Source organism: Meriones unguiculatus, chromosome 9 (assembly GCF_030254825.1).
Source record: "Meriones unguiculatus strain TT.TT164.6M chromosome 9, Bangor_MerUng_6.1, whole genome shotgun sequence".
NCBI classification, from domain to species: Eukaryota; Metazoa; Chordata; class Mammalia; order Rodentia; family Muridae; genus Meriones; species Meriones unguiculatus.
Genome location: NC_083357.1, coordinates 70,791,918 through 70,818,511, shown reverse-complemented (window position 1 = coordinate 70,818,511; position 26,594 = coordinate 70,791,918). Strand labels below are relative to the sequence as shown.

General features: G+C 40.9%; 1 long non-coding RNA gene across 5 annotated transcripts in view; it reads left to right on the top strand.

Annotated features, from left to right (window-relative positions):
• The window catches only part of LOC132656510 (uncharacterized), a 141,362-nt gene extending 115,607 nt beyond the window's left edge, over window positions 1-25,755 (top strand). For 3 of the 5 annotated variants that reach the window (XR_009594262.1, XR_009594263.1, XR_009594260.1), the window contains 2 exons: window positions 15,213-15,381; window positions 17,169-17,451. This is a non-coding gene — a long non-coding RNA (uncharacterized LOC132656510). Of the gene's footprint in view, window positions 1-15,212; window positions 15,382-17,168; window positions 17,452-20,786; window positions 24,898-25,435 lie in introns of those variants that run through there. The other 2 variants (XR_009594264.1, XR_009594261.1) reach the window with 2 other exon arrangements.
• The last annotated feature ends 839 nt before the right edge of the window (window positions 25,756-26,594 follow it).

Genomic DNA, 26,594 nt, shown 5'->3' with positions numbered 1-26,594 from the left:
GGCAGTAATGTCCAAGACCGCGGGTGATTGTGTAAAGTGCCCAACAATTTACATAGCTTATGATAAGTATATAAGTAGATGTATGGACAGGGTTTGGTTGTTGTTGTTTTGCTTTTTGTTTCGCATCATATCTCAACAATCCCCTTGGCCATTGTCAAGGGGAGCTTTTCTGTCAATGGAATTTCACTTCCTACACCGTGAGTTCCGTGTGAGCTTGTGACAAGTCTCTTCATGTTTCTTCTAGTAGTCACCCCCTGTGATACAAACAAAGTAGAGAACTGCAGCCCATGGGGAAGGATAATGGGAGGCGATCTTTTGAATACAATCCTTGAGGTCCTCTGTGGATCCGTTCACTTTTGTGCTCTATGGAATAAAGTTGTTCAGGCCTCTTTTAAGTCCAATTCCTAAGGATCCAGAAAAATCTAAGAACCTGACAAGGAACTCTTGCGACTTCTGGAAGCAGATGGCAATGGGCCAAGGATGCTGTAGATGGTCACGCTGACACATACAGTGTTCTGGGTTCTCCATCTGCCGATCTTTGTGCCATTTCTGGGAAAAGCTTATATCATAATTAAATATGCAGAAGCACATTCTTTATAGAATGATTCTGAATTGGATTCTGTAAGCATTAAAATTAGGCAGAAGAGTTTTAAAAATCAGTGGTTATTAACAGCTTACATTTATTTCAATTAACATACAAATCATAAAATCTATATGTATTCATGGAGTACTATGAGTTGTGTTATGATACATGTAGACATTGTGTAGTGTTCAAAATGGGGTAGGAATAGCAAGGTTGGTTATTTAACATTTCTTTATGGTGGAAAAATCTAAATGTTTCTACGTAAATATATAAATGGAAAATGTGAAACACCATCATAAGTTATGGTAATCTGACTGTACCACACAGCACACCGGAAGTACTTGATCTCATCTGAGCAAACTAAATTGTCCTAACCAACCTTTTCTTCATTGACTCCACTCTCCCCAACCTTTGCTGACCACCATGCTGTCAACTTCTTCATATCGTACCTGAGTAATCTGAGGTGTTGTTACTGTCTCTAGATTCTTTTCTTCAGCATAGTAATCACCATTTATATCTATGCTACAAATGATAGAATCTCATTATGCTTTGAGATGTATCTATGGAGGATATGTTCTATATGCTTTTACAATCCTGGTCCCCATACATTGGAAACCCGATTTCAAATCTAGCTTTACTCCATAAAACTATAACCTCGGTCAAGTTACATAACTTTCTTCATCTGATCACTGGGAATGAATTATACTTAAAACTCTCCAGATATCCATGAAAATGTTTGACCCCAAATGGCTAATCAACATTTCTTCTATAGTCAGTGTGCCCCTATGCAAGGCTTATGCTTTCTCCCTTGCTCAAATGCTTTGAGAAGCCATTCAACAATGTTCAACTTTAGGTGAGATAGTGAAGCCAGGGTGACATGGTAATATCCTTACCTCATCCTCTTCAAATGGTCCAGACACATACGCATGTCTGGGGCTCATGCTAATGTTCCACTTTTCTTCTGTGTTTTGGCCTTGATACAGTGCTTTACCACTGGGGAGGGCTCTGTACATTTGGTGCACGAGCGCTTGAGAAATGCTAAGTAACAAAGGCATTAATTGCCTCAAGGAATTAGCCAGTGCTTGCTTGCTTCTGGGAAAATCAATAGGTTCTTGCCAGGTTTCTCAAAGGAATCAACTGAGCCTTACAGAACATTGAAGATTAAGGACTGATTTTTTTTTCCCCCAACTGCTTTTGTATCTTTATGTCTCAAGAAAGAAATGAGTACAGATCAGAGATCCTGATTCAGAGGAGGATAGGCTTGTGCTTTGTATTAAAGAGAATTTCATTCCTTTCATAAAGAGACATAGTCATATGCGTTAGTACTTTGAATTCCGTTTGTGACATTTAATCTACTGATTTGATGTCGGAAGTGACAGAAAACCTTAGCACTATTGAAGTGTGTTGCTTGAGTGGAAAGCACTCTGTCAAATTTCGAATTGTTTTAAAATGTTTGCTTCGTTCATATATTTAATTGTTTAGAAAACCCACTAGAAGAATTTCAGTGGTCAGAGCTATTGCTACCCCCTCCCTGCTTTCTGAATGTCAAGGGGATGGAAGATAAGTTAGAGCTAAGGAGTTTGTGTTGTGGTATGATTCTATACCCTCCAACATGCTCAGAACTCCATTTTCTCCCCTAAGACCTTCCTTCCTGATAAAAGGTAACTCTGACCCACTGGGCCCTCTGGACCAGATTTTCACCAGCTGCTTTTATGATGCTGGTGTTATGATTTAAAGGTAAAAGGTTTCCTTATAGGTTCCTGTGGTTGACCCCTTGGTCTACAGATGTTTGGGAGATTACAGAGCCCTTGGAAGCCTTCAGGTCTGGCCTCATAGATCATAGCCTGGTTCTTCTTTGAACCTAAGCTGGTTCCCTGCTTCCTGACCTGCCTAGATACAAGCATCATTCTGGTGCTCTGCCTTCCCCAGCGTGATGGAATGCATCACCATGGTGGAGATGGAAATAGGGCTCTTCCTCAAACAGTCTCTTGTCATGTACTTAGTTATGTTTCTCCTTGTCATCACCAACACAGCCTGTAAGCCCCCTCCTCTCACTGATGCTAACTTTAGGAGAGCGACCCCAGATGAAGCTTCCCTGACACTGTGATTTCCTGTCTAAGCAAGAGTTTTCATTGTTGTTCAGTAGCTCTAGCCTTTTCTACATCTAATCTTTTTATATGCCAGTCACATTCAATTTCAGGCATATTTTTTTTAGGGGCAAACCCAGACAAACTTGTTCACTATACTCTTGTCCAAGGAACACCTCTGACTTCAGCTGTCAGTTCCATTTCCTCTTCATAGTAACACTATCATCAATTAGGCGCTGTCCTTCCAGAGGACAGACAGTGGATTGTGCACAAGGCAGGTGCAATCAAAATCTTTTCCACCAATGAGTCACTCTTTTCCCTCTTACAAGGGTACAAATGATTACATGGTTCTGCCTGCTTTGTTTCTTAGATTGACCTGTCTCTTTCCCTACAATTTTATTACCCATGAAATGTCACTAGAAATTACTCATGTCCTTTGATTTTTTGAGATTGCATTGCCTATCTTTTTATCCACTGAACCACATCCTCCCTTGTTAATTCTGCTCATTCCCTGTTCTCTAGTAACTCTGGAAGACTTTACTAGTGATAATGTGAACATGAATGGGGAATACATGTGTTATACATAATTGTGAATGGGCTTATCAGAGGAGATTTGGCATAATAACTACTGTGTTAAGAATTTAAAGGCTGACTACATCAATATTATGAGTTCAGGAGGTAGGGATGGAATGGGAAGTGGAATCAGAGACTGATACTGAAGATTGAAAATACTGTAAAAACTGAAACATCAAATCTAGAGAAGTTATATTCATGAAAACATAATCTTGAATTTTAATTAAGTTATGTCTTTGACAAGTATACCTCTCTCTATATATCTATATATTTATAGATATGTAGGTATATGCCATATATCATAGATAGATAGATAGATAGATAGATATGACTAAGTATCAAATGTAGGTGACTAATGAGAAGTAAAGAAGAAATTACACTTTAAGAAGGCAGTGCTAACAGAACAGGGATGAAATTTCCATAGTATTTTTTAGGAAATTTACCATTGGTATTTGCTTTCATAGATATGGTAAATTATGATTACAACTATATGGAGAGTTGGACACAGGATTCTATGTGGCCCTTGAGCTCCAGCAGTTTCTTCCAAAGAGCAGTGCAGCACATGGGTGTTAAGGAGATGAGCATTTGAAGGTTTAACTTCTACAGAACAAGTAGGTCAATTTGATTACAATAAGTTATTTCAATTCAGCATTTAATGTTTTGAAGGAACGTACATGGACTTCCTATTAAAAATGTTCTTGATCCTTTTTTTTACCTTTTTAATATTAGTTACAGTTTATTAATTTTGTATCCTGCTCCCTCATTCCCTCCCATTCCCTCCCTCCCTCATCTTCTCCCTGCCCCTTTCCAAGTCCACTGATTGGGGAGGACCTCCCCCACTTTCATCTGACCCTAGCTTATCAGGTATCTTCAGGCCTGGCTGCAAAGTCCTCCTCTGTGGCCTAGCAAGGATGCTCCTCCCTTGGGGGTGGGGAGAGGCAAAGAGCCAGCCATTGAGTTCATGTCAGAAATAGTCCCTGTTCCCCTTACTAGGGAACACACTTGGATACTGAGCTACCATGGGTTACATCTGAGCGGGAGTTCTAGGTTATATACATACATGGTCCTTGGTTGGAAATACAGTCTCACAAAAGACCCCTGTGCCAGATATATTTGGTCCTTGTGGAGCTCCTGTCCTCTCCAGGTCATACTAACTCCCCCTTCTTTCATATGATTCCCTGCACTCTACCAAAAGTTTGGTTATGAGTCTTGGTATCTGCTTTGATACACTGCTAGGTAGAGTCTTTCAGAGGCCCTCTGTATTCATGATCCATTGAAAGTTCTCAGGGCATTTGTTTTAAGTAAGTTACCTATGGGTACCGCTAAAAATTCACTTCAGCCACAAGACTTCATGGAGTCTCAAACAATCACAGACTGATCTATAAAATGCCGTGTATTATCAGGCTTCTTCAGTGATGCTGATGAATTCGAAATGATTATAAGAGTGTTCTATAAAATCAAAGATGATACAAGTTCCCAAGTGAATTCAAAGAGGATGCAAATGAGCAGCCTGGTGACCAGTTAAAAACAACACAGCACCTAAAGAGACTAGACAAGGAGGAGAAAGTTAATGAAGACATTGAAATACAAAAAAAAAAAAAAAAAAAACAAATTGAAAGGAATTGAAAAGTTCAATAAGTCAAAAGGAAAAAAAAAACAAAAAAACAAACAAACAAACAAAAACAACTCAACAAAAGCCTTAGCACAGAATGGATCAAGAAGACAGAATATCAGAGCCTTGAAGACAAGGCAGATGATTAGAACATTCAGGCAGTGAAGTTAGCACACTCAGAAAGTTTGAGTGGAAAATATAAGATGCCCAGAACTCCGTTAAAAGACAGAACTTATGGATCACAGATGAAGTACAGCTAATGGCACAGAAAGAATCAAATAAAATCATAACAGAGTATTCTGTAAATTTAGGCAGAGGGAAATCCAAATACAGGAGGCAGTTAGAATGGCAAATGAAACAAACAGAAGCAGCAAACTACTACCACTTCCTCCAAACTAAACCAAAAGGATCAGACAAGAACCTCAATGCATATTACTCTTTAAACAGTAAGTAAACAAAACAGTCTTGAAAGATACAAGAGAGAAGCACAAAGTCACATATAGAGGCAAACCCGTCAAGATAATAGCAGAGTTATAAACAGATGGTCTGAATGCAGGAAATGATAGAACAAATGTATTTTTGATCTTTGAAGCAGAACTTTATATCCATATTTCTGTGTCTACCAAAGATGTCCACTAAAATACAAAGAAAAGAAGTATATAATACAAAGGAAAACCTCACACAAAAAATATAAAATAAAGGAACTCATAACCACTGAGCCAGCATTACATAATACTTGAAGGAATCTCACCTACTAAACAGGTCATGAAAAGAAATAAACCACAGCAGAATACTCCATTAGCAAGTGAGCATTTAAAGAAGAATCAAATATTATAAAATAAACTCAACAAAATTACGGGAGGAGTTGCTATATACCTTTCCATAACAGCTGTGAGTGTAAATGTCTCAGGATGGGTTTTGGAAAAGTAAAAAGCAGAGCTATCTTATGATCCAGTTATCTCATTCTGGAATATATATTGAAAGAAATCGATATGAGCAAGAGACATCTGCATTCTCCTCCTTATTGCAGCACTATTCAGTAGAGCCAAGAGATAGAAATAATCAGAGTTCTTTAACCAATGAATGGGTAGCGACAATACGATGTACACATGATGAAATAGAATTCAAGAATAAAAGGAGAGAAACCCTTCTGTGCCCATTAACATGGATGGAACTTGTGGGAACACTGTCCAAGAAGAGAGGTGTGTGAGGAGAATTCTGAGTGCTTGTGATAAAGTTCCAAGAAAACAAGAGTATTTTTTTTCATGGCAGCCCCACATTAACTTAGTATTTTATTTACTGTCTTATTTTTTTAATTCTTTATTAATTACACTTTATTCACTTTGTATCACCCCTGTGGTTTCCTTTCTCCTCCCGTCCCAATCCCTCCCTTCCTCCACCCTCTGCATACATGACCCTTCCCAAGTCCACTGATAGGGGAGGTCTTCTTTTCCTTCCTTCTGATCCTAGTCAATTAGGTCTCATCAGCAGTGGCTGCCTTGTCCTTTTCTGTGGCCTGGTAAGGCTGCTTCCTCCTCAGGGGGAGGTGATCAAAGAGCAGGCCAATCAGTTCATGTTAGAGACAGTCCTTGTTCCTATTACAATGGAACCCACTTGGATACTGAACTGCTATGGGCTACATCTGTGCAGGGGTCTTAGCTTATCTCCATGCATGGTCCTTGGATCAGAGTCTTATGATCCCAGTTTCTTCAAAACAAACATTTTCTTGGAATGTGTTGTCATGCTCCTCCGAGGCGAAGCAGGTAGGAGTGGGTTTACTTCAGGTTACCCGTTAGTGCTTACTTTTGTTATTCAATTAGTCCTCTATGGAAAAAGATGTTTTTTTTTTCCTCATGCAGCTTATCCTTTTCTTAACCACTGAGCCATCTCTCCAGGCAAAGATTTATTTCTTATATGAGTAATTTGTGCAAATGTGTGTCTGTATACCATGTTCCTTGTGCCTGTGGAGGTTCAAAGAGCATCAAATCCCCTGGAATTTTAGTTACAGATAGCTGTAAGCCACCATGTCAGTTGAGGTAGTTGAACTTGGGTCCTCTGGAAGAACAGCCAGAGCTTAACCACTGAGCTATCCATCCCTCCTTGTACACTTTACTCAAGTGATTATTCTTAGCCTTCTGAGTATAGATTGTCTGATTCTCTCAATAAGAAAGCTATTGCATGAAAAACTAGTCTAACTTGCCTATCAGCTTCCTCTTCCCAGGTCCCATGCCCACTAGAGCAGTCATCATCTCTCTTAAGTGAAATATGCCAGGCACCAAAAGTAGAGCATGATTTCCCTCATAGGTTGAACTGAAAAATGTTTGTCTAGAAGAGTGGATCTCCATCTGTGGGTCATGACCCTTTTTGCAGTCAAACGGCCTTTTCACAAGTGTTGCCTAATACTACTTGGGTATCACCTATTTATATTGTAATTCATAACAGTAGCAAAATTTTAGCTGTGAAGTAGCAATGAAAATCACTTTCTTGTAGGGGTCCCACAACCTGAGGAACTGTATTAAGGTGTCACAGCTTTAGGAAGGTTGTGAACCAGTGGTCTAGAAGATGAGAGTAGAGTGAGGAGGCTCTGAGAGACTAAGTGAGAAGGAATCAGAGGACATAAGGAAAAAAGAGCAAAGTTTGATGAGAAGCAATAAATTACAGCTAAATAAGATGGTAGGTGTTGGGACAGCAAGGTGTAAAACTGTCTTTATACCTTTTCTCACTGAACTAGGAAAGACTGTCAATTCAAAATGTTAGTAAAAAGGAGATACCAGACAGGAAGGAGAAAAAAAAGAGGTCTGTGTTGAGTGCTATCTCCACTGCCCCATTACACCTGAAGAAAGTTCTAGAAGGGTCTTTCTTTTCTTTGATTTAGATGTCAGTTTGCTAACTGCCTTGGCTGGCAGGTTCCTTCTTTTACCACCCCCACAGAAAGGGCATCTCCCAGTGTATTCACAGTGCTTTGTTTCTGCTTCTTTGGCAGGTTAGTCCATTCTCAGGACCAAAACCTGCTTCATTAGTCCCGTGTTTTAAGCCAGATTCCAAGGCGACGGACAGCTGTGAAGAATCAGTTAGCTGCAAAATACATCCGTTCTTATTTCTTGTCAAAACTTTCCCTGCTTTACAGGGTAATCTTTGTGTTTTAACTACTATGCAAGGATTTGGAATTGGATCACTATCTTGCTTCTTATTACTGCTGATTTTCCCTTCGTAGCAACTCCTAACATCGTGAGGATCTTGTTTAGAGCCGTTCACATCTTCATTAGTATTCTCATGTACTTGGTTCATTTGAGGTGATGTCGTTGATTCAATTCTGTTATTATAGTTTGTTTTCCATTCATTATCATCATCTTCTTCTGAAGTTAATGGAACCCTTGCAAATGGGAGATGCACAGACTTGCATTGCTTACTGATCCTTTTCCTCTTGCTAGCTGACAGAAGAAAAGCACTTTGATGGAACTCAGAAAGACTGCTCATTTCAATTACAGTTATCAAATTATTGTTCACAAGTGATTCTATTTCTATAAGCTTCTTGTTCAAGTTATTTAGCTTTAGGTGAAGAAAGGTATTCTCAAAATTCAGCTACTCTACTTCTTTTTGTAATAGCATTTTTTTCAGTAGTAATTCGTTGAGAATTCTCTTTCTTTCTACATAGAGCCTGAGCTAATGCTCTGTTGTTGTGCTTTAGAGAGATCTTGAAAATAGAAGAATTGTCTAATATTTTTGTTTTGATTTTTGAAGCAAGAGAAACATTCAACTTTGTCTTCGAAGTTCCGTCCTTCACTGGTCTCTTAATTCCAGAGGTAACAGAGTCAGCTTCCATCACTGGGTACTCCATCACTGAAAGCGGCCTACTCCACCCCTCCAGCTCAAATGCCAGAGGTTACCTCCAGGGTCCGAAGCGGGCTCCGTGTCCAGGCTCCACCAGCCACCATGCTGACAGGAGAACTGACGCACCGGGAGAACCTGCCGAGAAGGGTGCAGTCTCCGCAGGCCTCTCCCGCCACGTCAACCGCAGCCATGCCAACTTCCTGTCCCTTATCAGCTGTGGGAACCGCCACCAGCCTGGGGAGCTTACTGACTCCCAACAGGTCTACCGATGTAACTTCTTTCCTCTTCAAGAGGAAAACCTGGGAAAACATGTAGGAGCTCTGGATAGTTCCTCGTGACAACTGAAATGAACGATCACAGATTTAAAATAGATGATTCTGAGTCCCACCACAGCCATGGTAACTCACAGCCATGGGACAAGGCACAGAGAATGAAGCTGTAATTCCAATAAATTAAAGGTCTGAGTGGCAGAAAAAAAAAAAAAAAACAGGGAGGGGTAGTATCTAATGAAGATCCGTTAGCCACAAAAGGAGCATGTGGTCTTTGGTCATATGTCAGGGGCCATGCAGCAGAAACAGCAAAACAGCTCTCAAACTCATGGAATGCGGCCTACCATTTAGCGGACCCATGATGGATGTCCCTGAGAGGTATAACCCCAAAGATAACATGTCCTGAGGACTTCATGCTGTTTCGGAGCATAGCTCTGCTTGCTGCCCTTGTGGTTGCCACATCGGTTATGATATATGTATGAGTTGTAAGAGAACTGTAAGGGGGCTTTCAGCCCCTCACTGGACAGTATCTGGCACACACACTAATGGTGCTTGATCTCTTTCAGGCGTTGCTGCTGGGGCAGATTAATTATTCAACCACCATCCTCGAAAAGAACCTAGAGATGTAGATTGATAGGAATGACGACTACCCTTAGACAGGCAAGGGAAAAGTCGATTATTTCGCAAGGTCAGGCACACATGTTTTTGCTAGTGGCTCTGATGGAGAAAATCCTAGAGAACAATTTGAAGTTAAGAAAAGTACACCCTCAAAATTGAAGCCAGGGACCTTTTTGAGGTTGGTGAGCAGGAACAAAGGCCCAGAGTAGCATTGGCTTCCACGATACTCTCAAGCTGGGCTGGTGAATGAGACAATTTCCTTATACTTGTTTTTGCCCTCAGCCTCTTGATATGATTTACTAAAAATTAATAATGGGTAGATGTGCACCTTAAAGATTTAAAGTAGAATTGACTGATTATTTTTTATATAGAAGTTTATACTTGTGGTTGTTTTAAGATTTTATAAGATTACCTTTTTAAGGTAATTGGTTCTTTCTTTGTAAGTGCAAATTGCAGCCTGCCAGTAAAGAAAAACTGGCTGAGAAATTACCTTGCTTGTGCCTAGTCTGTTAATATGTAACAAATTATTTAACTACAGATGTCTGTGGATTCTGTGGGATAACTTGTTTTTCATATTTGTTTTTCACCCATAATACGTAAAACATTTGATCACGTGAGGGCATTGGGGAACATGTTTTTCTTATATATACTCATTGTAATTATTCACTTAAAGAAAAATAGAATAACTACACTGTGATTTTTTTGGTACTGCTTGAAAGCGTTTGCTGGAATATATAAGCTGTGAGAAAAAGAATAAAAACCTGGTTTGTTCCATCCAGCAAGGTGTGTGTGTATATGGGTGTATGTGTGTGTGTGTAAGGTTGTGGTGGGGATATTTCTCCATCCACCAAGATGCGTGTATCTGTGTAAGGTTGGGCTGGAGCTCAGTCTCTGGAGTTTCCTCCATCCTTCCAATATGTAAGTGTGTGTGTGTGTAAAGTACAAGAAGCTTGAAAGAAGCTTGTTGGAACCCACCTGCTGGAATCTGTCTTCATCGAGTATAAGTCTGTATGTGTATGGTCTTTTCTCTCTCTTTCCTTTCTCTTTTAGGTGCTTTGCCACTACCAGTGGAAAGCCCCCCCCAAGAGCTAACAGTCTTAGCCCCCACTTACTATAATAAGTGTAAGCCCATGCCAGGAAGCTACAATCACTGGCCTGCCACCAAGAACAATTATGTTCTGGCCCCTCAATTTGTCACTGTCAGTGGAAGCCACAGTGGTATATCAGTTCTGGTCCCGAAGATTGGCCTTTTGAAAAAGTCTGTTGGGTCACCAGCCATCAACCAGATCTATGTCCTGACTTGGTTTCCCAGTTGAATATTGAAGCTGGTCTTCAGTAGTCTTATTCATCCAGAAAATGTCTAAGAAAAAGCAGGGGAAATAGGTAGCTGAGACCTGGTAGAATATAATTTCAATTTAAGAGGTTGTAATAGGGTTATATTATTTAGTACATGATAATGGTCTCGGACTGAAAAGTGAAGGATGGATTTGAAATGGAGCCATGATGACATCTGGATTTAGACAGAAAAGAAATAAGAGGAGTCGGGGCTTTGTGTTCAGCATTAGCTTGTATCAAGGACAGAACTCTGGGGCATACAGCATTTTGAGAGAGTCAGACAGGAGCCAGGCTGTGTGACAGAATAAGAACAGCCAGAGAAATTGGAGGAGATCCAACTGGTAGAGATGGTGTAATTTTTTTTCTCCAATTTATTTATTCCTTTCCCCTCCAATCATGCCTCCCTTCTATCAGGCTCAAGGATGCAGCGCACTCCCTAGCTCAAGCCAATAGATTGTTAGCAGGTCTGACGCATGCCACATCTCAGCAGAAGCTTTAATTAGAATGCACAGAACGGCCCTGTTCCTTGTGCTCCCGTCCTCCACTATGAGAACAGCCTGGGCCAGACGGTGTCTAGTCCTTCGTCATGAGTTTCAAAATGGGAAGTCATGTGGAGCCCTGCCAAAGCAGTAGCAAGAACTAAATATTAGTTTGGTAAGCCATTGATTTGGGGGAGATTAATTTGCAGCTGTTACAGAAGTTAACTAATTCTGTGATTGTGAGGAAATTATAGGGACAAGGACACTTAAAAAGGAGAAGAATGCATAGGAATGTTGTGTAACATGGGGATGGAAAAGAATGGAAGCTCCAGGTTTGTGGGCATCATGAAACTCCTCTTATAAGTACAAGTTCAAGGTTACTGTGGCTTGGGAATGACCTACCTGTTGGACACATGCTCTCTCTCTCTCTCTCTCACTCTCGCTCATTCCTTTATTTTCTCAGCCTGCTTCTGTCCGGAAACAGGAAACAGAACACTTTCCTCAGTTACTTGTTCTTCGTATGGGGTCATTTGGAGACTCAAGAGATTTTGAGATTAAAAGAAGTGTATATCCCAGAAGCAACATGGCTGGTGCTCTCACATGGCAATCAACCAAGGAGAGAAGCCTAGTACCTTGGCTTCTTGAGCCTTTTTTCTAAGTTGACCTTAAAATAATACAAAATCTGATGGGTCAGCCTAGGTCTACCTATAATTCCTAGACACATAAAATAAACTGAGTTCTGAAAGTCATTAAGTAAAACTTGCTGTCTTGACTGTCTCTGCATTGTTCTACAAGAAAGACTATGAGTTTTGGGGTTCCCACTCAGGCTTAGCATATTTCTAGATGTGCAAACTTGGATACATGACAATTCACCAAACTTAGTTTTGTTTTTAACAGATAAAAAATGATTTCATCTCGTATCTCGACAGTATTAAAGTAAAAAAAATGCTGAGGAAGCACTTGGCTAATAATAAATGCTAATTGTTATTGTACATACAATGCTACAACTACCATCTCGATTCTCAGATTAGTTCGTTTATACAGCAGAAGTCTAAACTCTTAACTGGGATTTAGATGTGTTTGGACACGAACTAGGAGGACGGCTACTAAAATCAGCTTTGAAGGAGCGTTTGGAGTGAAAGAGGATGAGAGATCGCATTTCTGAGCTGACACTGGATTAAAGAAGGCAGTTTTGTGTCCTTCCCAGACAGGAGGTATCCACATGGGTCCAGCTCAGCCAAGTCTAGATGACTCAGTCCTAACAATACAAAGAGAAAATAATGGAGCAGAGACGGTCCTGCACATCTGCATTGATCATGCAAAGCACTGCTTCTCCAGCTGTTCTGGAAATGGCGTCAGGATCTTTCTGTTCTTCTAGTGCAGCACATAACTGAGAGAGGATACTAGATGTTTGGTCCACTCGAGGCACTTGGTCAGCATTCTTGCATTCTTGCCATGAATGCTTGAGTTTTCGGAATGACTATAGCTAGAACCAGTTGTGTCTCAGGTGGGCTCTTAACCAGCAGACACCAGTGATGAGAGACTCAAGGCAGAAGAGCATGGGAAGCACACTGGAGGATTGTTAGGAGTTTCTTTGTTAATACCTGGGGATGATTTCCAAAGATCAAGAAAAGGATGTTATCAGGTGTGGCTGATAGTAAATAGGTTGTGCATCTATGTCACTTAATTAAATTCCTGTCCAGTATTATCTGGCATCAGAGAACACTGTCTTAGAGCCAGATAGTTGAAGAGAGGGCTGATCTTTGAGAAGCACGATATACTCTTTCAGTAACTTTAATTTGATTAATACCCAAATATCCATCATTTCCTCCTCCTCTGTATGTGTATGAAATCTCTCATAGCAGTTTTACATCCCTTCACTTGGGAGATTCAAAAGCATTTGCCCCTGAAAAAAACTTGAGCATTATAATATCTCTAGTAGTGCTGATAATAACGAAGTTAGTAAAAAAGGATCTGGAAAAGTAGCAAATGCATGGAACGTGAAGGCATAAATTTAGATTTTGGACTAAGTTTTAGAGAAGGGCTGAGGACAAGAAGATGGGAAAGAGGCAGAGAAAAAGTGGCCATGGAGACAAATTTTATCACCCTTATAGCTCAGTTTAGGATCTGTACTGGCTTTCAATTTAGCACATGGGCACTATGAAATTTTGTGTTGAGCATATATAAATAGTGTTGGTGTGTGTGTGTGAGAGGGAGAGAGAGAGAGACTGGGAGGGAGGGAGGAAAAAGTGAGAGAGGGACAGAAGAATAGAGGAAAGAGGAGGGGGGCCAACATACACAAACTGGCCTGCTACACAGGTAAGCCCTGAACACATGTTTCTCTGTAATAGAGATTCTCTCCTGGGCCTGGATTTGTTTCATCTCGATGTCTGAGGATGTCCTGTGGATATGCAATCCTTCTTCCAATAAACTGATTTCCCAGCTGTCAGTCAGCCTCTAGAGGTCATCTACTCCGGGTATTCCCTCTGTAAAGAAAAGCCTCTCCTGTGGTCCTTTCCTAGAATGATCCATTTAAACTGACTGACTAAAATGGGCATCGGAGCCACCTTGATCCAGCATAAGCTAACTCTGATGGGATTTTTAGAGTTCGTGGGCTGCCTAGCGGGCAGCCAAGCCTGTCAATCAGGCCTGCTTCCTATCACCTTGTCCCTTGGTCCAAGCTAGATTTTTGCTTCTCAGCGGATTTGTCTCAAGGACTTCTTAAGAAACATCCTGCCAGAAGTCAACTTAGAATAGAACTCCTCTTAGAAACTGAGAATTGCAGATAACAATGTGAAAAGACAGAGAGGACCACCAGTGGAAAGCTTTTTTCTGGAAGAATACATCATTGTCAGTACATTGTTAGCTAGAACTTGATCTACTTAGAACCTCCTCCAGCTCCTCATCTTAGGAAGACCAAAGATACCCCCAAACACTGCATAGCTTTCAAGCTTATATACTATACTCAAAAATTTACATAATTTCTTTCCCTCCTAAGGAAAGTAAACCATACAATTTTATCTTTCAGAGCTGTTGATCTCTCTCTCTCGCTCTATCTGGAGTAGGACTTCATTTTAGGAAAGCTCAGAAAAATACAAGCAATCAATTATACACAAGTACATAATCCCTTATATAATCCTTTAACATTTCCATGTTGATATCACCTACTCTCTCAAACTGTCTTTGCCTTGGAAACTGTTGTTTACTTTATCATTTATATTTTATCATGTTATTGTCTTTCTGCTGAAAAAAAATCACTTCAAATTCTTTCTTAGGATGAGTCAGAATATATGCAAATAACTCAATAAATTAGTAAAGTGGAATCATGATTCAGGATCCCTCGTGCCACAGCTTCGTATCAGAAACTTTCTCATTATGACGGGGCATCATTTTGGGAGTGCAACCATCTTCTTAGAGAACAAACTGACTAAATACACAGGCTATAAATGACATGCAAGGCCCCTGTTCATAACTGCTACCTAGTACAACTGCTGATTTCCAGATAGAAAACGGCAGTGTGGTTTATAAAACATTTTTAGAGGATAGGCACCTATTGAGCAGATAAAATGTCTTCGTACTCCAGAGGATTGTCTTTTACTTGGTGGTGACTCATCTGTTATAATAATTGTGCTTTACAGTGACAACACTTCGATTGAAGAGGTCATAGCCCTCAGCTTCAAGAAGTCGGGAACAGCAACGCCATCCTTCTGGGACAAATTTTTTTTTTCGCATTAAATTCTCTATTGAATGTAGATAATAAGAGCTTGAATAGAAGATTTCAGCTTTCGAAAAGGATTACAAATATTCTTTCTGTTTTTGTTGTAGTGATTTTGCCATGAACTGCAGAGAGTTCACATTATTATTCAGGACCTGATGACACTGGCTCTTCTTCATTGCTCTTGCTCTTCAGAACATTTCTGACCACTCCTGTTTAATTTATATCTTCAAATGAATTACAGTTACCTCGTCTAATTGCAAGAACCGAATCCTATAGGTATGTATATTGAAACCATGTTAGAGATAGAGGTTGATTTCAGAGGAATATTCCCACTTGCTTTTGATTGATTTTGCCCTTCTAAAAAGCATCCCAGTTTCATTATATAGGGTTAATAAATTTATTGTTTTTCAGTTATTTTTTTCTGGGCATGTCAGGGCACTTCCTGCTATCTCTAATTAGTGATAAGTGTACATCCTCTTTAAATTATCTCCTCAGAAATGCCATGGTGCTAGAGCTGAAAAAGAAAGTGTGCTGGTGAAAAAAAAAATCACCACAGGGAAAAGACATCCAGTAGAATGGGAAACAAGTCTTGGCCAACTCTATATTGGGTACAGGAGAGATACCTAAAATATATTAAGAAATAACGAAACCCAAATCGCATGATCAGTAAGTGGGCACGAGGTCAAGAATTTGAGACAGCTTGTCACATTTCACATGTAGTCAAGGAGCAGAGAGACATGCATGCTGGTTTCCCTCCTGCATTCTGCCTGTCTGAGATGTCGGCCCACAGACTGGAAAAGTCCACGTTTATCATGAGCCTTCAAGCTCCTTCACAGACACACTCAGAGGTTAGTCTGCCATGTGATTCTGCATCTTCTCAGCCTGACAGACAATAAATACCATCACAGAAGAGGACTAACAGCAGAAGAGAAGGGAAGAAGAAGACGGAGATTGGGGAGAGGAATAAATAAGCACAAAACTAGTTTTACGTGTAGAAGACGCCAATAGTCAATTACATTATTTTCTGCGCTAGCTTGACAAGCTGTCTTCTGTGCCTTGCTGCTCTGACTAGCTAGCTCTGTTGGGTTCTTATTCTTTTGTTCTGGGTGTTGAACCTAGAACCTTGTGCTTCATAGGCACTTGGCTGCATCCCCGGCCTTCAGATCTTTCATACCCACTGAACTTCTCCAAATTAGCACCTTGCCCCAGCTGCTTTGTGTCCTGAGAATGCTGTCATGAATGTTTTACCTTGCTGTCTCATGCTTGTCAGCTTAAGCACCGTCGCTGTCAGCAGCACTTCCTATACTACAACAGGAGAAGGCCCATCTAGCGATACGGCGCTTATAGCCTCTTATAACACCTGATATTTTGAAAATGGATTTGATCATAGTGATTTTTCAGGTAATAATGTACGGGCAAAAATCTCTCTAGTATCTAAGGAAACTCCAGCTCATTGAATTTAAATGACAGTTGTTTCTTTTTATCTCTTTTGAATTTGTCTTCATCTCTCTAATTCCTGACGTCACATCTGGCTGCCATCTCCTCAGTTTAGTACAGTCCAGCTGTCCCTACAAATGAGTTTCCCTGGCTTACGGGAAGGGGGAAAGGGCCCTGCCATCCAGAGCCCCACTGCAGTGCTACAGCCTTTCTGCACGGTGGCTAATGTTATCTGTACACGAGAAGGAAGCCTGCTATTCTCGGTGAGATAGAATGGGCAGGTCCCACTTTTTCCCAGGACAAATCATCTTAAGGGAAAAGTGTCTATGGATACAGGTATAGTTAAAAACCCCATATCTATCAGTATAGGTAGCTGTGGCTATTTTGGAGTAGCCCAGAGGCTACTTTTCATTGTCACTTTCATAGGATTTAGACTCACCATGAAACAAACAAACCACAAAAAACAAAAAACCTCTGGATATGTATATGGGGACGTTCCAGAGAAGTTTAACTAGCAGGGAAAATGTACCTTGAATCTAGTCAGTATTTCCCATGGGCTGTGGTCTTAATCTGAAGAAAAAGGAGAAAGTGAACTGAGTTTTTATCTTTCTGCTTCTTGATTACAGATACATGATGTTTCCCAGATTTCCTCACCATGATGGGCTGCGCCCTACAACTGTGAGTCAAAATAAACCAAGGACTATGCATGGAGATAACCTAAGACCCCTGCACAGATGTAGCCCATGGCAGTTCAGTATCCAAGTGGGTTCCATTGTAATAGGAACAGGGACTGTCTCTGATATGAACTGATTAGCCTGCTCTTTAATTACCTCCCCCTGAGGAGGAAGCAGCCTTACCAGGCCACAGAAGAGGACAAGGCAGCCACTGCTGATGAGACCTAATTGACTAGGATCAGAAGGAAGGAAAAGAAGACCTCCCCTATCAGTGGACTTGGGGAGGGTCATGCATGCAGAGGGTGGAGGAAGGGAAGGATTGGGATGGGAGGAGGGAGGGAACCATGGGGGGCGTTTAATACAAAGTGAGTAAAGTGTAATTAATAAAGTAAAAAAAAACTTTTAAAAGTTGCTTCCATCAGGTATTTTATCACAGCAATGAGATAAGTAGCTAATACAGAGGCCCCAAAAGATTATGACAGAAACTGGGACGCGGTCTCATTGCATGACACTTTCACTAGGTTCTTCCTCTAGCTTCCTGTCTACCTTCTGCTCCTTGCCTTTATTCTTCACAGCAGATTCTCTAGGCTGCTGGCAGGATGTGACCTGCCTTATTTCCTGACAGATAACAGTAACTTACAGAGGGTTTCCTTCTCCTGTGGGCTTACCTAAAGGTGAAGACTTTTATTAGCTTATCTTGAGTCCCATGTGCATCCCTGAACTGATTACCACCATACAGAAATGGATTAGGACTCTGATTGGTTTACATCCTCTTCCTCACTCCCTTGCTGACCCACTGTAGCTTTCTCACATGGTTCTGTGTTTTGTGTACAGGAGAAATGACTGAATAAGCAGGAAATATATGTCAAAGTTCCCCAAAGGCAGGCATTCAGTTTTAGAACTGAGGATTTCTGACATTTGCATATAATTTTATTTATTACAGTTTATTCACTTCATATCCCAGCTGTAGCTCCCACTCTTGTCCCCTCCCAATCCTGCCCTCTCTTCCTACCTCATGTCCTCTGATCTCTCTTCCCCAGTCCATTGATATAGGTGTACCTCTTCCCCCCCCTCCCCCTAGCCTATCAGGTCTCATCAGGACTGTCTTTCATAGTCTTCCTCTGTGGCCTGGTAAGGCTACTACCCCAACAGGGAGAGGTGATCAAAGAGACAGCCACTGAGTTCAGTTAGAGACAGCCCCTGTTTCTCTTACTAGCAGCCCATTTGGAGACTGAGCTGTCACAGCCTATATATGTGCAGGGGTTTGAGGTTATCTTCATGAATGGTCCTGGGTTGGAGTATCTGTCTTAGAAAAGATGCCTGGGCTCAGATTTTTTTGGTTCTGTTGTTCTCCTTGTGGAGCTCCAGACCCTTCCAGGTCTTTCTATCTCCCCCTTCTTTCATAAGATTCCCTGCACTCTGCCCAAAGTTTGGCTATGAGTCTCAGCATCTGCTTTAATACCCTACTGGGTAGAGTCTTTCAGAGACCCTCTATGGTAGGCTCCTGTCTTGTTCTTTGTTTTTACCTTCTTCTGATATCTATCCCATTTGTCTTTCTGCATATTTAAAAAAATACCCCATACAGGAATTCTGAATTACATAGGAAGATACTGATGTTGCAGTTTGTATTTTGATGTGCCTGTCTTCATTTTAGCAGTTTTATTTTAATATTCATGACGTTTTGGGGATTTGATGAAAAATTTATGCTGTTTATCTTTACTCAGATATTTGTCTTGCTGTTATTACAGTTACAAAATGTTCAATGTACTTTCTATCTTCCTGGAGGGATTGATTCTGTATGTATCACGTCTTGTGGTCTTTTTATCATTAGGAACTCTTCAGAATCTCACAGGGTGGGTTTTGGCTTATGTTATAAATAAGAGCCATTTTATCATTCTCAATTCTTAAGTTCCAGCTTCAGTACCAAACTACACAGGAAAACTGACAAAAATTCTGATAGGCAATTCGGAGAAATTGCCACACTTAGAATGGCTCTCCTAAGGTTCCATCTGATGTTTTCTGTAAGAATTTGAGAAAGTATATAAACTCATCAGAACCTCGGTCTATCTTTGTCTAATGAAGACTTTCAATGTCAAATTTACAAAACCAGAGGAATCATATATACATGCATATCCACTGGCAAACTGGAAGTACTAAAGAGTGATATTTTTAGTAATGATAGTATTCATGTTACCTTAAATCTGCCAACAGCAACAACAACAAAACTAGATTATGTTTTTAACCTCCATCATGAACACATGAAGACCAACAAAACATCACATTGTTATCTCACACGCCATAGTTTAATTTCATTAGGGAAAAAAATATACAGTTTTGAATAAATAGAGCTTTGTAATATAATAATATGTGAGGAACTGTCATCAACTTGATCACTGGGCCAGTGAGTGAGGACCGAAGTGGTCATGGAGGTAAAGCCGGGGAACAGAGTCACAGGGAACCATCAGTTCTTGAGGGGCATGGAGCCTAAGTCTGAAAGCAGGTGTCAACAGGCTATCAGAGAGTCAGAACAGAATGTGGAACCAGTTCCACCACGTACATTGCCTCCAGAGTTCTAACAGATCTCAGGCCAACACAAAGTATTGGGTGAGGAAGGGGTGAGTTGGAACTGGGCTGGCCCCACCATTTCAGGTGTGCCTGGGCAACCGACTCCTTATAAAACTTTTAGGTTGAATCTGTTTCCCATGGCCACTGTAATAACCACAGACTGAATGACTTAAAACAAAATGTTTTTTTTTAATAATAAGTGAATATCAAAAGTTCAAAGTTAGTTTGAGTGGGCTAAAATCACAGTGTTCACAGTGCTGGTTCCTTCTGGAGGCTATACAGTCTTTAACCTCACATAGAACTTACTTACTTCTATAGCCTAACACACACACAGACACATACACATCTATCTATCTATCTATCTATCTACATACATATATATACATGTGTATATATATATACACACACACACATACATATACATCTTCCTAACCTCTACTCAGCCTCTACCATTCTACTCCATGTTTACATGAGTTTGGATTTGAGAGAATAATGGACATGACTTCATGTAGGGCTTCTTTCTGTGCCTGGTTTATTTAACTTAAAATATAATTGTCTTCATGCTTTTGCAAGTGACAGTTAATGGTCATTTTGGCTGGTTCTATTTCTGGGCTATTATACAGAAGATTCCATTAGATAGCAGTAGAATGTTCTAATGCATGTATAATAGTCCACTTTGAGTATACATGAGATATTATCCAGGCCAGAGCAGACATTAAGCTAAAACAAGTCTTAAACTTTTAAGATGACTAAAATAATGTCAAACGTCTTTTCTAACTACAATGGTATGCAACTAAAAAAAAAAAATCAGGAGATGTTCTGGAAAATTAATTGATATATGAAAACTCCAAATCTCTTTTATTTATTTTTTTTAGGGGACAGAAAAACCAGTTACGCACAAGAGGCAAACATGTTTAATAAACAGAGATTGGTTGAGGGGGTGAAAAAAAAAAGAAAATGAAAGAATTCATTGTTTTTACTCAGATTCCTTCTGAAATGTTCTAGGCGGATGGCCTCCCGATCCCGTATAGCAGAAGCTGATCTTTGAGTATTTCATTTTCTACCGTGAGACCCGCAAGAATGAAAACGGACTCTAAAAGGCCCTGAGCAATTTCTGGCAACAGAGGCTTCACTAGGTATATTTAGCAGGTGGATTTGTTCTTCGCGCTGTCTTAACAAGTACTGTGAACAAGGTGTTGGTATTAATACCGCCTGTGAGTTTCAGTAGCTGATACCGGTTACACCACTTTGACTAAAGACAGAACAAAGGAGACTTAATGTGTTGCTGCAGCAATAGATTCTCATGGAAGAAGAAAATGGGAATAGATAGGAGGCACTTTTTTTTTTCTCCCACTGCTATGTTCTCATTTGCTCTACATTTCCTCCTTTCATGCCATTGTGCCGGCCTTATTTGTTTACTGGTCATGACATGAAGCTTTAATTGTGGGGTAGCTGGTTGTATCTACGTTAAGAGAGACATAAAAACAGACCTTGGAGCAATCAGCTGGAAATTGCTCTCTGAGGTGATGGCCAGTAAAGCAAAACACAGGTGCTAAGCAATTACCTAGTGAGTAAGATCAATGTAGACAACTAAACCAGATAATGTACTCGCTCCTCCCCAATCTCCCTTTCCAGTTTTAGACCAGAATTGCCAGTGAAAGCTGGAAAGCCTGGCTTGTGGCTACTCTCCTGCCATGTGTGCCGGCCAAGCCCACTCACTCCCTTATGTCTGCCTTCATTATCGTGACCATGACACATCTCAACATCAGTGCTGAAGGGCTTTTTTCTCATTTCAGCCAGGAGCAGCAGAGCATTTTGACTGTAAACTACCAAGGATTTGTCAAAATTCCTATTAAACGCATTTTGGTGGACGTTTGAGACATGGCTGTAGGAGGTCCTCCCCTATCAGCGGACTTAGAAAGGGGTAGGGAGAAGATGAGGGAGGGAGGGTGGGAGTGGGATACATGGCTGAATATGTATTTGAACATTCCATCAGCTGTAACTGGCTATTACAGCTAATACCCAAACAGAATAAAAGCAGTCGTAAGAGTCTTGGGTGGAGGAAGGGTGGGACTGGGGGGAGAAGAGGAAGGGGGCTAGACCAGGATGCAAAGTGAATAAATAAATAAATTAATAGATAGATAGATACTCTTTAATGAGACTGGCCATTAGCCAATAACAGTGGAAGCGGCCTCACAGCAAACCAAGATGGCAAGACACTTAGAGAAGGAGAGGCAGTGTGGAAAGGGAAGGGTTAACAGCAAAGGGATCAGTGCCTACAGTAGCAATAAAGGAGAAAACGTGAGGGGACACTGGGGAAATGACTTACAAAGGCTTGAGATCACTGAAAGGGGAAACGGGCAATACTTCCTGTTTTCTTGTTAGCTCTTTAAAGTAGTACCTGCCCTTACACTGTTACCTGAGTGGGTACTGAGAGAGAGCACCGGAGAGAACGTTGTAGGCCACAGACAACGTGGTTAAAGGAGCTGGTGTGGCACACAACTTGAGGCCCTCAGTCCCTGCCCACACTGGAGATGCGCAGGCGTGCAACACCCTGTGCTGTTGTTTCCTCCTTTGGGGAAAAAGGTAGTCTTGCCATGAGTCTTCCGTAGTTTTTGAGTATTCCTGCCTAAGACAAGGAACCTGCTGGAATCCATTGGCTTTAAGGTACTTTCGGGGTCTCTGGTCACCTGGTGGGAATAACTGAAAGGAGGGATCCACTGATCCTAGGACATAAACACATGGACATGAAGCTGGCAGCCAACACAGCAACCCAGAGGCTGTGCTGGTTGCCTTCAAGCTCACGGAGGAGGCAGCCAAGAGATCCTTGAAGTGTTTACTTAGCAGGCAAATGGAGGAGGAGTCACTAGAACATTGAGAAGTGCTAGCCAGGTGTGGTGGTTTGAATGAGAACGGCTCCCATAGGTGCATATTTGAATGTTTGGTTCCCAGTTGGTAGAACTGTTTTGGAAAAATTAGGAAGTATGGCCTTGTTAAAGGAGGTGTGTCATTGCTGGTGGCTTTGAGGTTTCAAGGAAGCCCATTGCCAGGCTCTCTTTATGTCTCCTATGGATGGATCAGATATGAGACCTTGGCTAGTGTTCTAGCACCATGCCTGCCTGCCACTGTAGCCAGTGTTTGTTACTTTGTGTGTTCCTTTTTCTTCTCCCATTCTCTGCTTCTCAATCTCCTAACACTAGACTGGAGAGAAGAAAGGATAAAGGGGAAAGGGCGGAGGTAACATCATCATTGAGACTACTTCCTACTGACAAGGGGTGTTGAGTTCCTTGGGGCAAGTTTGATCTTCTCCATCAGGATATCTAATTTCTTCTCATTTCTTTGTGCTTGGCTATTTAACAAACGGTTGATCGACAGCATCCAAAAGTCATCCGGCAACCAGCCTGTCAGGACTCTAGCATTTATACATCCTCCAAAAAGTCCATACAAAACACATACAATTCTAAACATTACATTATCACAGAAATAACTGCAGCTGGCAAAACCATGCCTCCTCTAAAACACATGGCAAATCATAGCCAGCTGCTGTGAAACAGCCCCATATTCTCACACCTGGGATTAAAACCAAAACATAATCTTATAATATTGCTGTGTTTTGTTGTTGTTGTTGTTGTTTTTAAGAAACCAAAATTACCCCAACATGCTACTCTGCTTGCTATCATGACGGTCATGAACTAACCATCTGAAATTATAAGCAAGTCCTCAGTTAAATGTTCTCTGTTACGAATTGCCTTGTTCGTGGTATTTCTCCGTAGTGATAGAACAGTATCTAGAGACGTCAGCGTTCTTGTGGGTACACATTTTAATGCTATATGATATCAAATATATAGGCATGTAAAGTCTAAAGTATATGAGTGTCATGTCTAAAAAGTACCTTCGCAGAAATGTTTAGACAAGTGTGTGACCAATGTCAAGTTGAGCATGTAAAGTCAAGCCGGATCAGGGTTATATTGGAAAACAAAGACAATTTAAGATCGACACTTTTAGCTCAGATTACTTTATAAACTAGTTAGACATCTAAATAAGAAGTTAAGACACGAAAAGACTCCAAACATCGACTACTTTAGCTATTCTGCTGGCACATCAGTACAGTTTGCTTATTTGTACATTCATGAAACAAAGTAGAACCAATAATTCTATTTTTCTCCTGACTCTCTCTCTCCTTCAGAGACCTGAAGCCATAGGAAACTGTGGCAAGACAAAGCAGCATTAGTGTAGTGCTACAAGTCGCTGCAAACCTAGAAATTTGGTGGTGGTGATGGCGGTGATGGGATGAGGAGGAGGAAGAAGACTGGGGAAGAGAAAGGAGGAAAAGGGAGCAACAACAGACTGGCAAACAGTAATAAGGAAAGAACGCTTGCAGGAACTCAGGTCCTGAAGGGTTTCACTTATGTAGAAAGAAGCTCAAGTGACAATAGACTTTTAATTTTAATCCTCAGAGAAAAACGCCTAATTAAATATTGGACATATTTGCATGACTCCATTGTGTCTATGAAGATTACAGTATGTGAGACTGTGTGTATGTGTATGTGTATATACGGATTAGAAAAAAAAAACACACACACAGCTGACAGGCTTCTCTAAGCTGGTAGCCCAACTCATATGAACTGGGGTTCAGACATTCTTTGTAAGCTCTTGCTTATACAAGCTTTAGTGATCACCTGCTTATTTGTCATTTTAATGATCACCAACATCCAAGAAGCCTTCCATCCTATGGGAACTCAATGTCTTCCTTGTTCACAGGCTTCAGTAGCTACTTAAGAAGGGTAGCTTACAAAACAGTTCCTACATCTGCAGGTCCCAGGGGCCAAATTTAGTGAGCTGTTGAATAATTTATAAATGTATCTATCACAGTGAAGAATGCACACTTTATTCCCGTATGCCAAAGACTCTTCCATAAGGAGGCTGTGTCAAAACAACCATTTCTCAGTGTGCTTACACCAAAGCATCCCATTACTCTTTCATTCCAAAATGATCCTGGAACTTTGTATTATGAAGCTAACTGAATCATTGAGCAGACATCAACAACAGAACAGAAAGCAGACTCATAAGTGATTCGGTTAAAACAAGAGCTTAAAAATATATTTCATATTCAAAACCACACATTCAGAGATGTAGCACCAGCAATACTGTCTGACTACCTCTCATTCAGATTTGGTAAGTAATAGAAAGAATGTCAGGTTTTGGCTTTCTAGAGAAAATATCAGATGAGAATTAGTTGCAAATATCTACTAAGTACTGATTAACTGCCTGTACCAGTGCTTGATTTTGAGAAAAATATGAAGACTTAATCTGTGTGAGTGTACGTGTGTCCATTCGTCTGTGTCTGTGAACATGTAGATCATTCATGTTCGTGTGAACCATCTCTGTGCAGGTGCCTGCAGAAGGCAGACGTGAGCATTAGATTCCCTGGAGCTGGAGTTGCAGGCAGCTGTGGGATGCCCAATGTGGGCTAGGAATCCCAATTGAGGTACTCTGGCAGAGTAGCAAGTGAGCCATTTCTCCAGCTCCAACTGTGAGAAAAATGTGTTCGGGGAGAGGAGGTGGCATAAAAGATGACAGAAAAGTGAGCTAAGAAGGACTTCAAATCTTTCTTGAAATATGTAACTCATTATGTAACACATCCATACCAACAGGGTAGAGAACACGTAAACCACAAGAACTGTGGAAGTTTGAAGAGAAAGACCATGGTGATTTGAAATAGAATGGCCCCACAGGCTCATATATCGGAAGGCTTGGTCCCCAGTCAGTGGGCCTGTTTGGGAAGAATTGGGAAGTGTTGCCTTGTTATTGGAGGTGTGTCATTGCAGGAGGTTTCAAAAGCCCAAGTTCTCTCTCTCTCTCTTTCTCCCCTCTCTCTCTGTCTCCCCGTCTCTCTCACTCTTTCCCTGTATCCCTCCCCCCTCTCTGACTCCTACTTGTGAATAAAGATATAAGCTCTCAGCTATGGCTCAAGTGTCATGCCTGCTCTAACCCTCTGGAACTATAACCCCCCCAAAACTCTTCTGTTAAGTCACCTTGGTCACAGTGTCTCTTCACAGTAACAACAACAAACACCAAAATGATAACTAAGACGAGAGCTGCACACCAGTAGGGAAGAATTCATAAAGGAGTCAATAAAGCTTGAATTGGGATTTTGAATTGAGAAAGATGCAAGATGAGAGACAAAGGCTAGGATTCCAAGTAGGGTCAAGAATCATAGAACAAGGGCAAAGTAGGGACAGGAAGGGCCGGCCTGCTGGCCTGTAGTTGGACAAAAGCTAATTGAGCCTGAGCTAATTGAGAGGCTTCTTGCTGGAAGGGGTGGGGTAAGTTTGCTCAGTGGTGTGAAAGTTAAAATGCATTGAAATCCTGCTTTCTTACTGAACAAGAAAGAGGCTGGCAGTTCATAGCGGCCCCTGCACCGAGAAACGGGAATTGTTTTTAAGACTGCCTGATTCATGCAAGTTGCAAAAGACCGAAAGTAAAAGATCTGGGCAACATGAGTCACTCTGACACTGCCTGATCTGGGGCACATGCTCACCAGCTTGGAATCAGAAGACAGGGCCTTGAAGTTTGCTCACAAGCCATGTGATCTTTAGAAAACCACACATCTCAAGCATCTGCCCCCTAAAAGTAGGTATGATCTATTCTGTCGATAGGAAGAAATAATGCGGTAAAGCCATCTGTACAACTGAGTGCTATGCAAATGCAAGGGTGTTCTTTTTTGATACCTGTTTTCACGGCACTACGATCAGAAAGAATGAGACAGCTTTCAAATGTATAAAGGATAGAAAGATAAAATAAACATAGAAC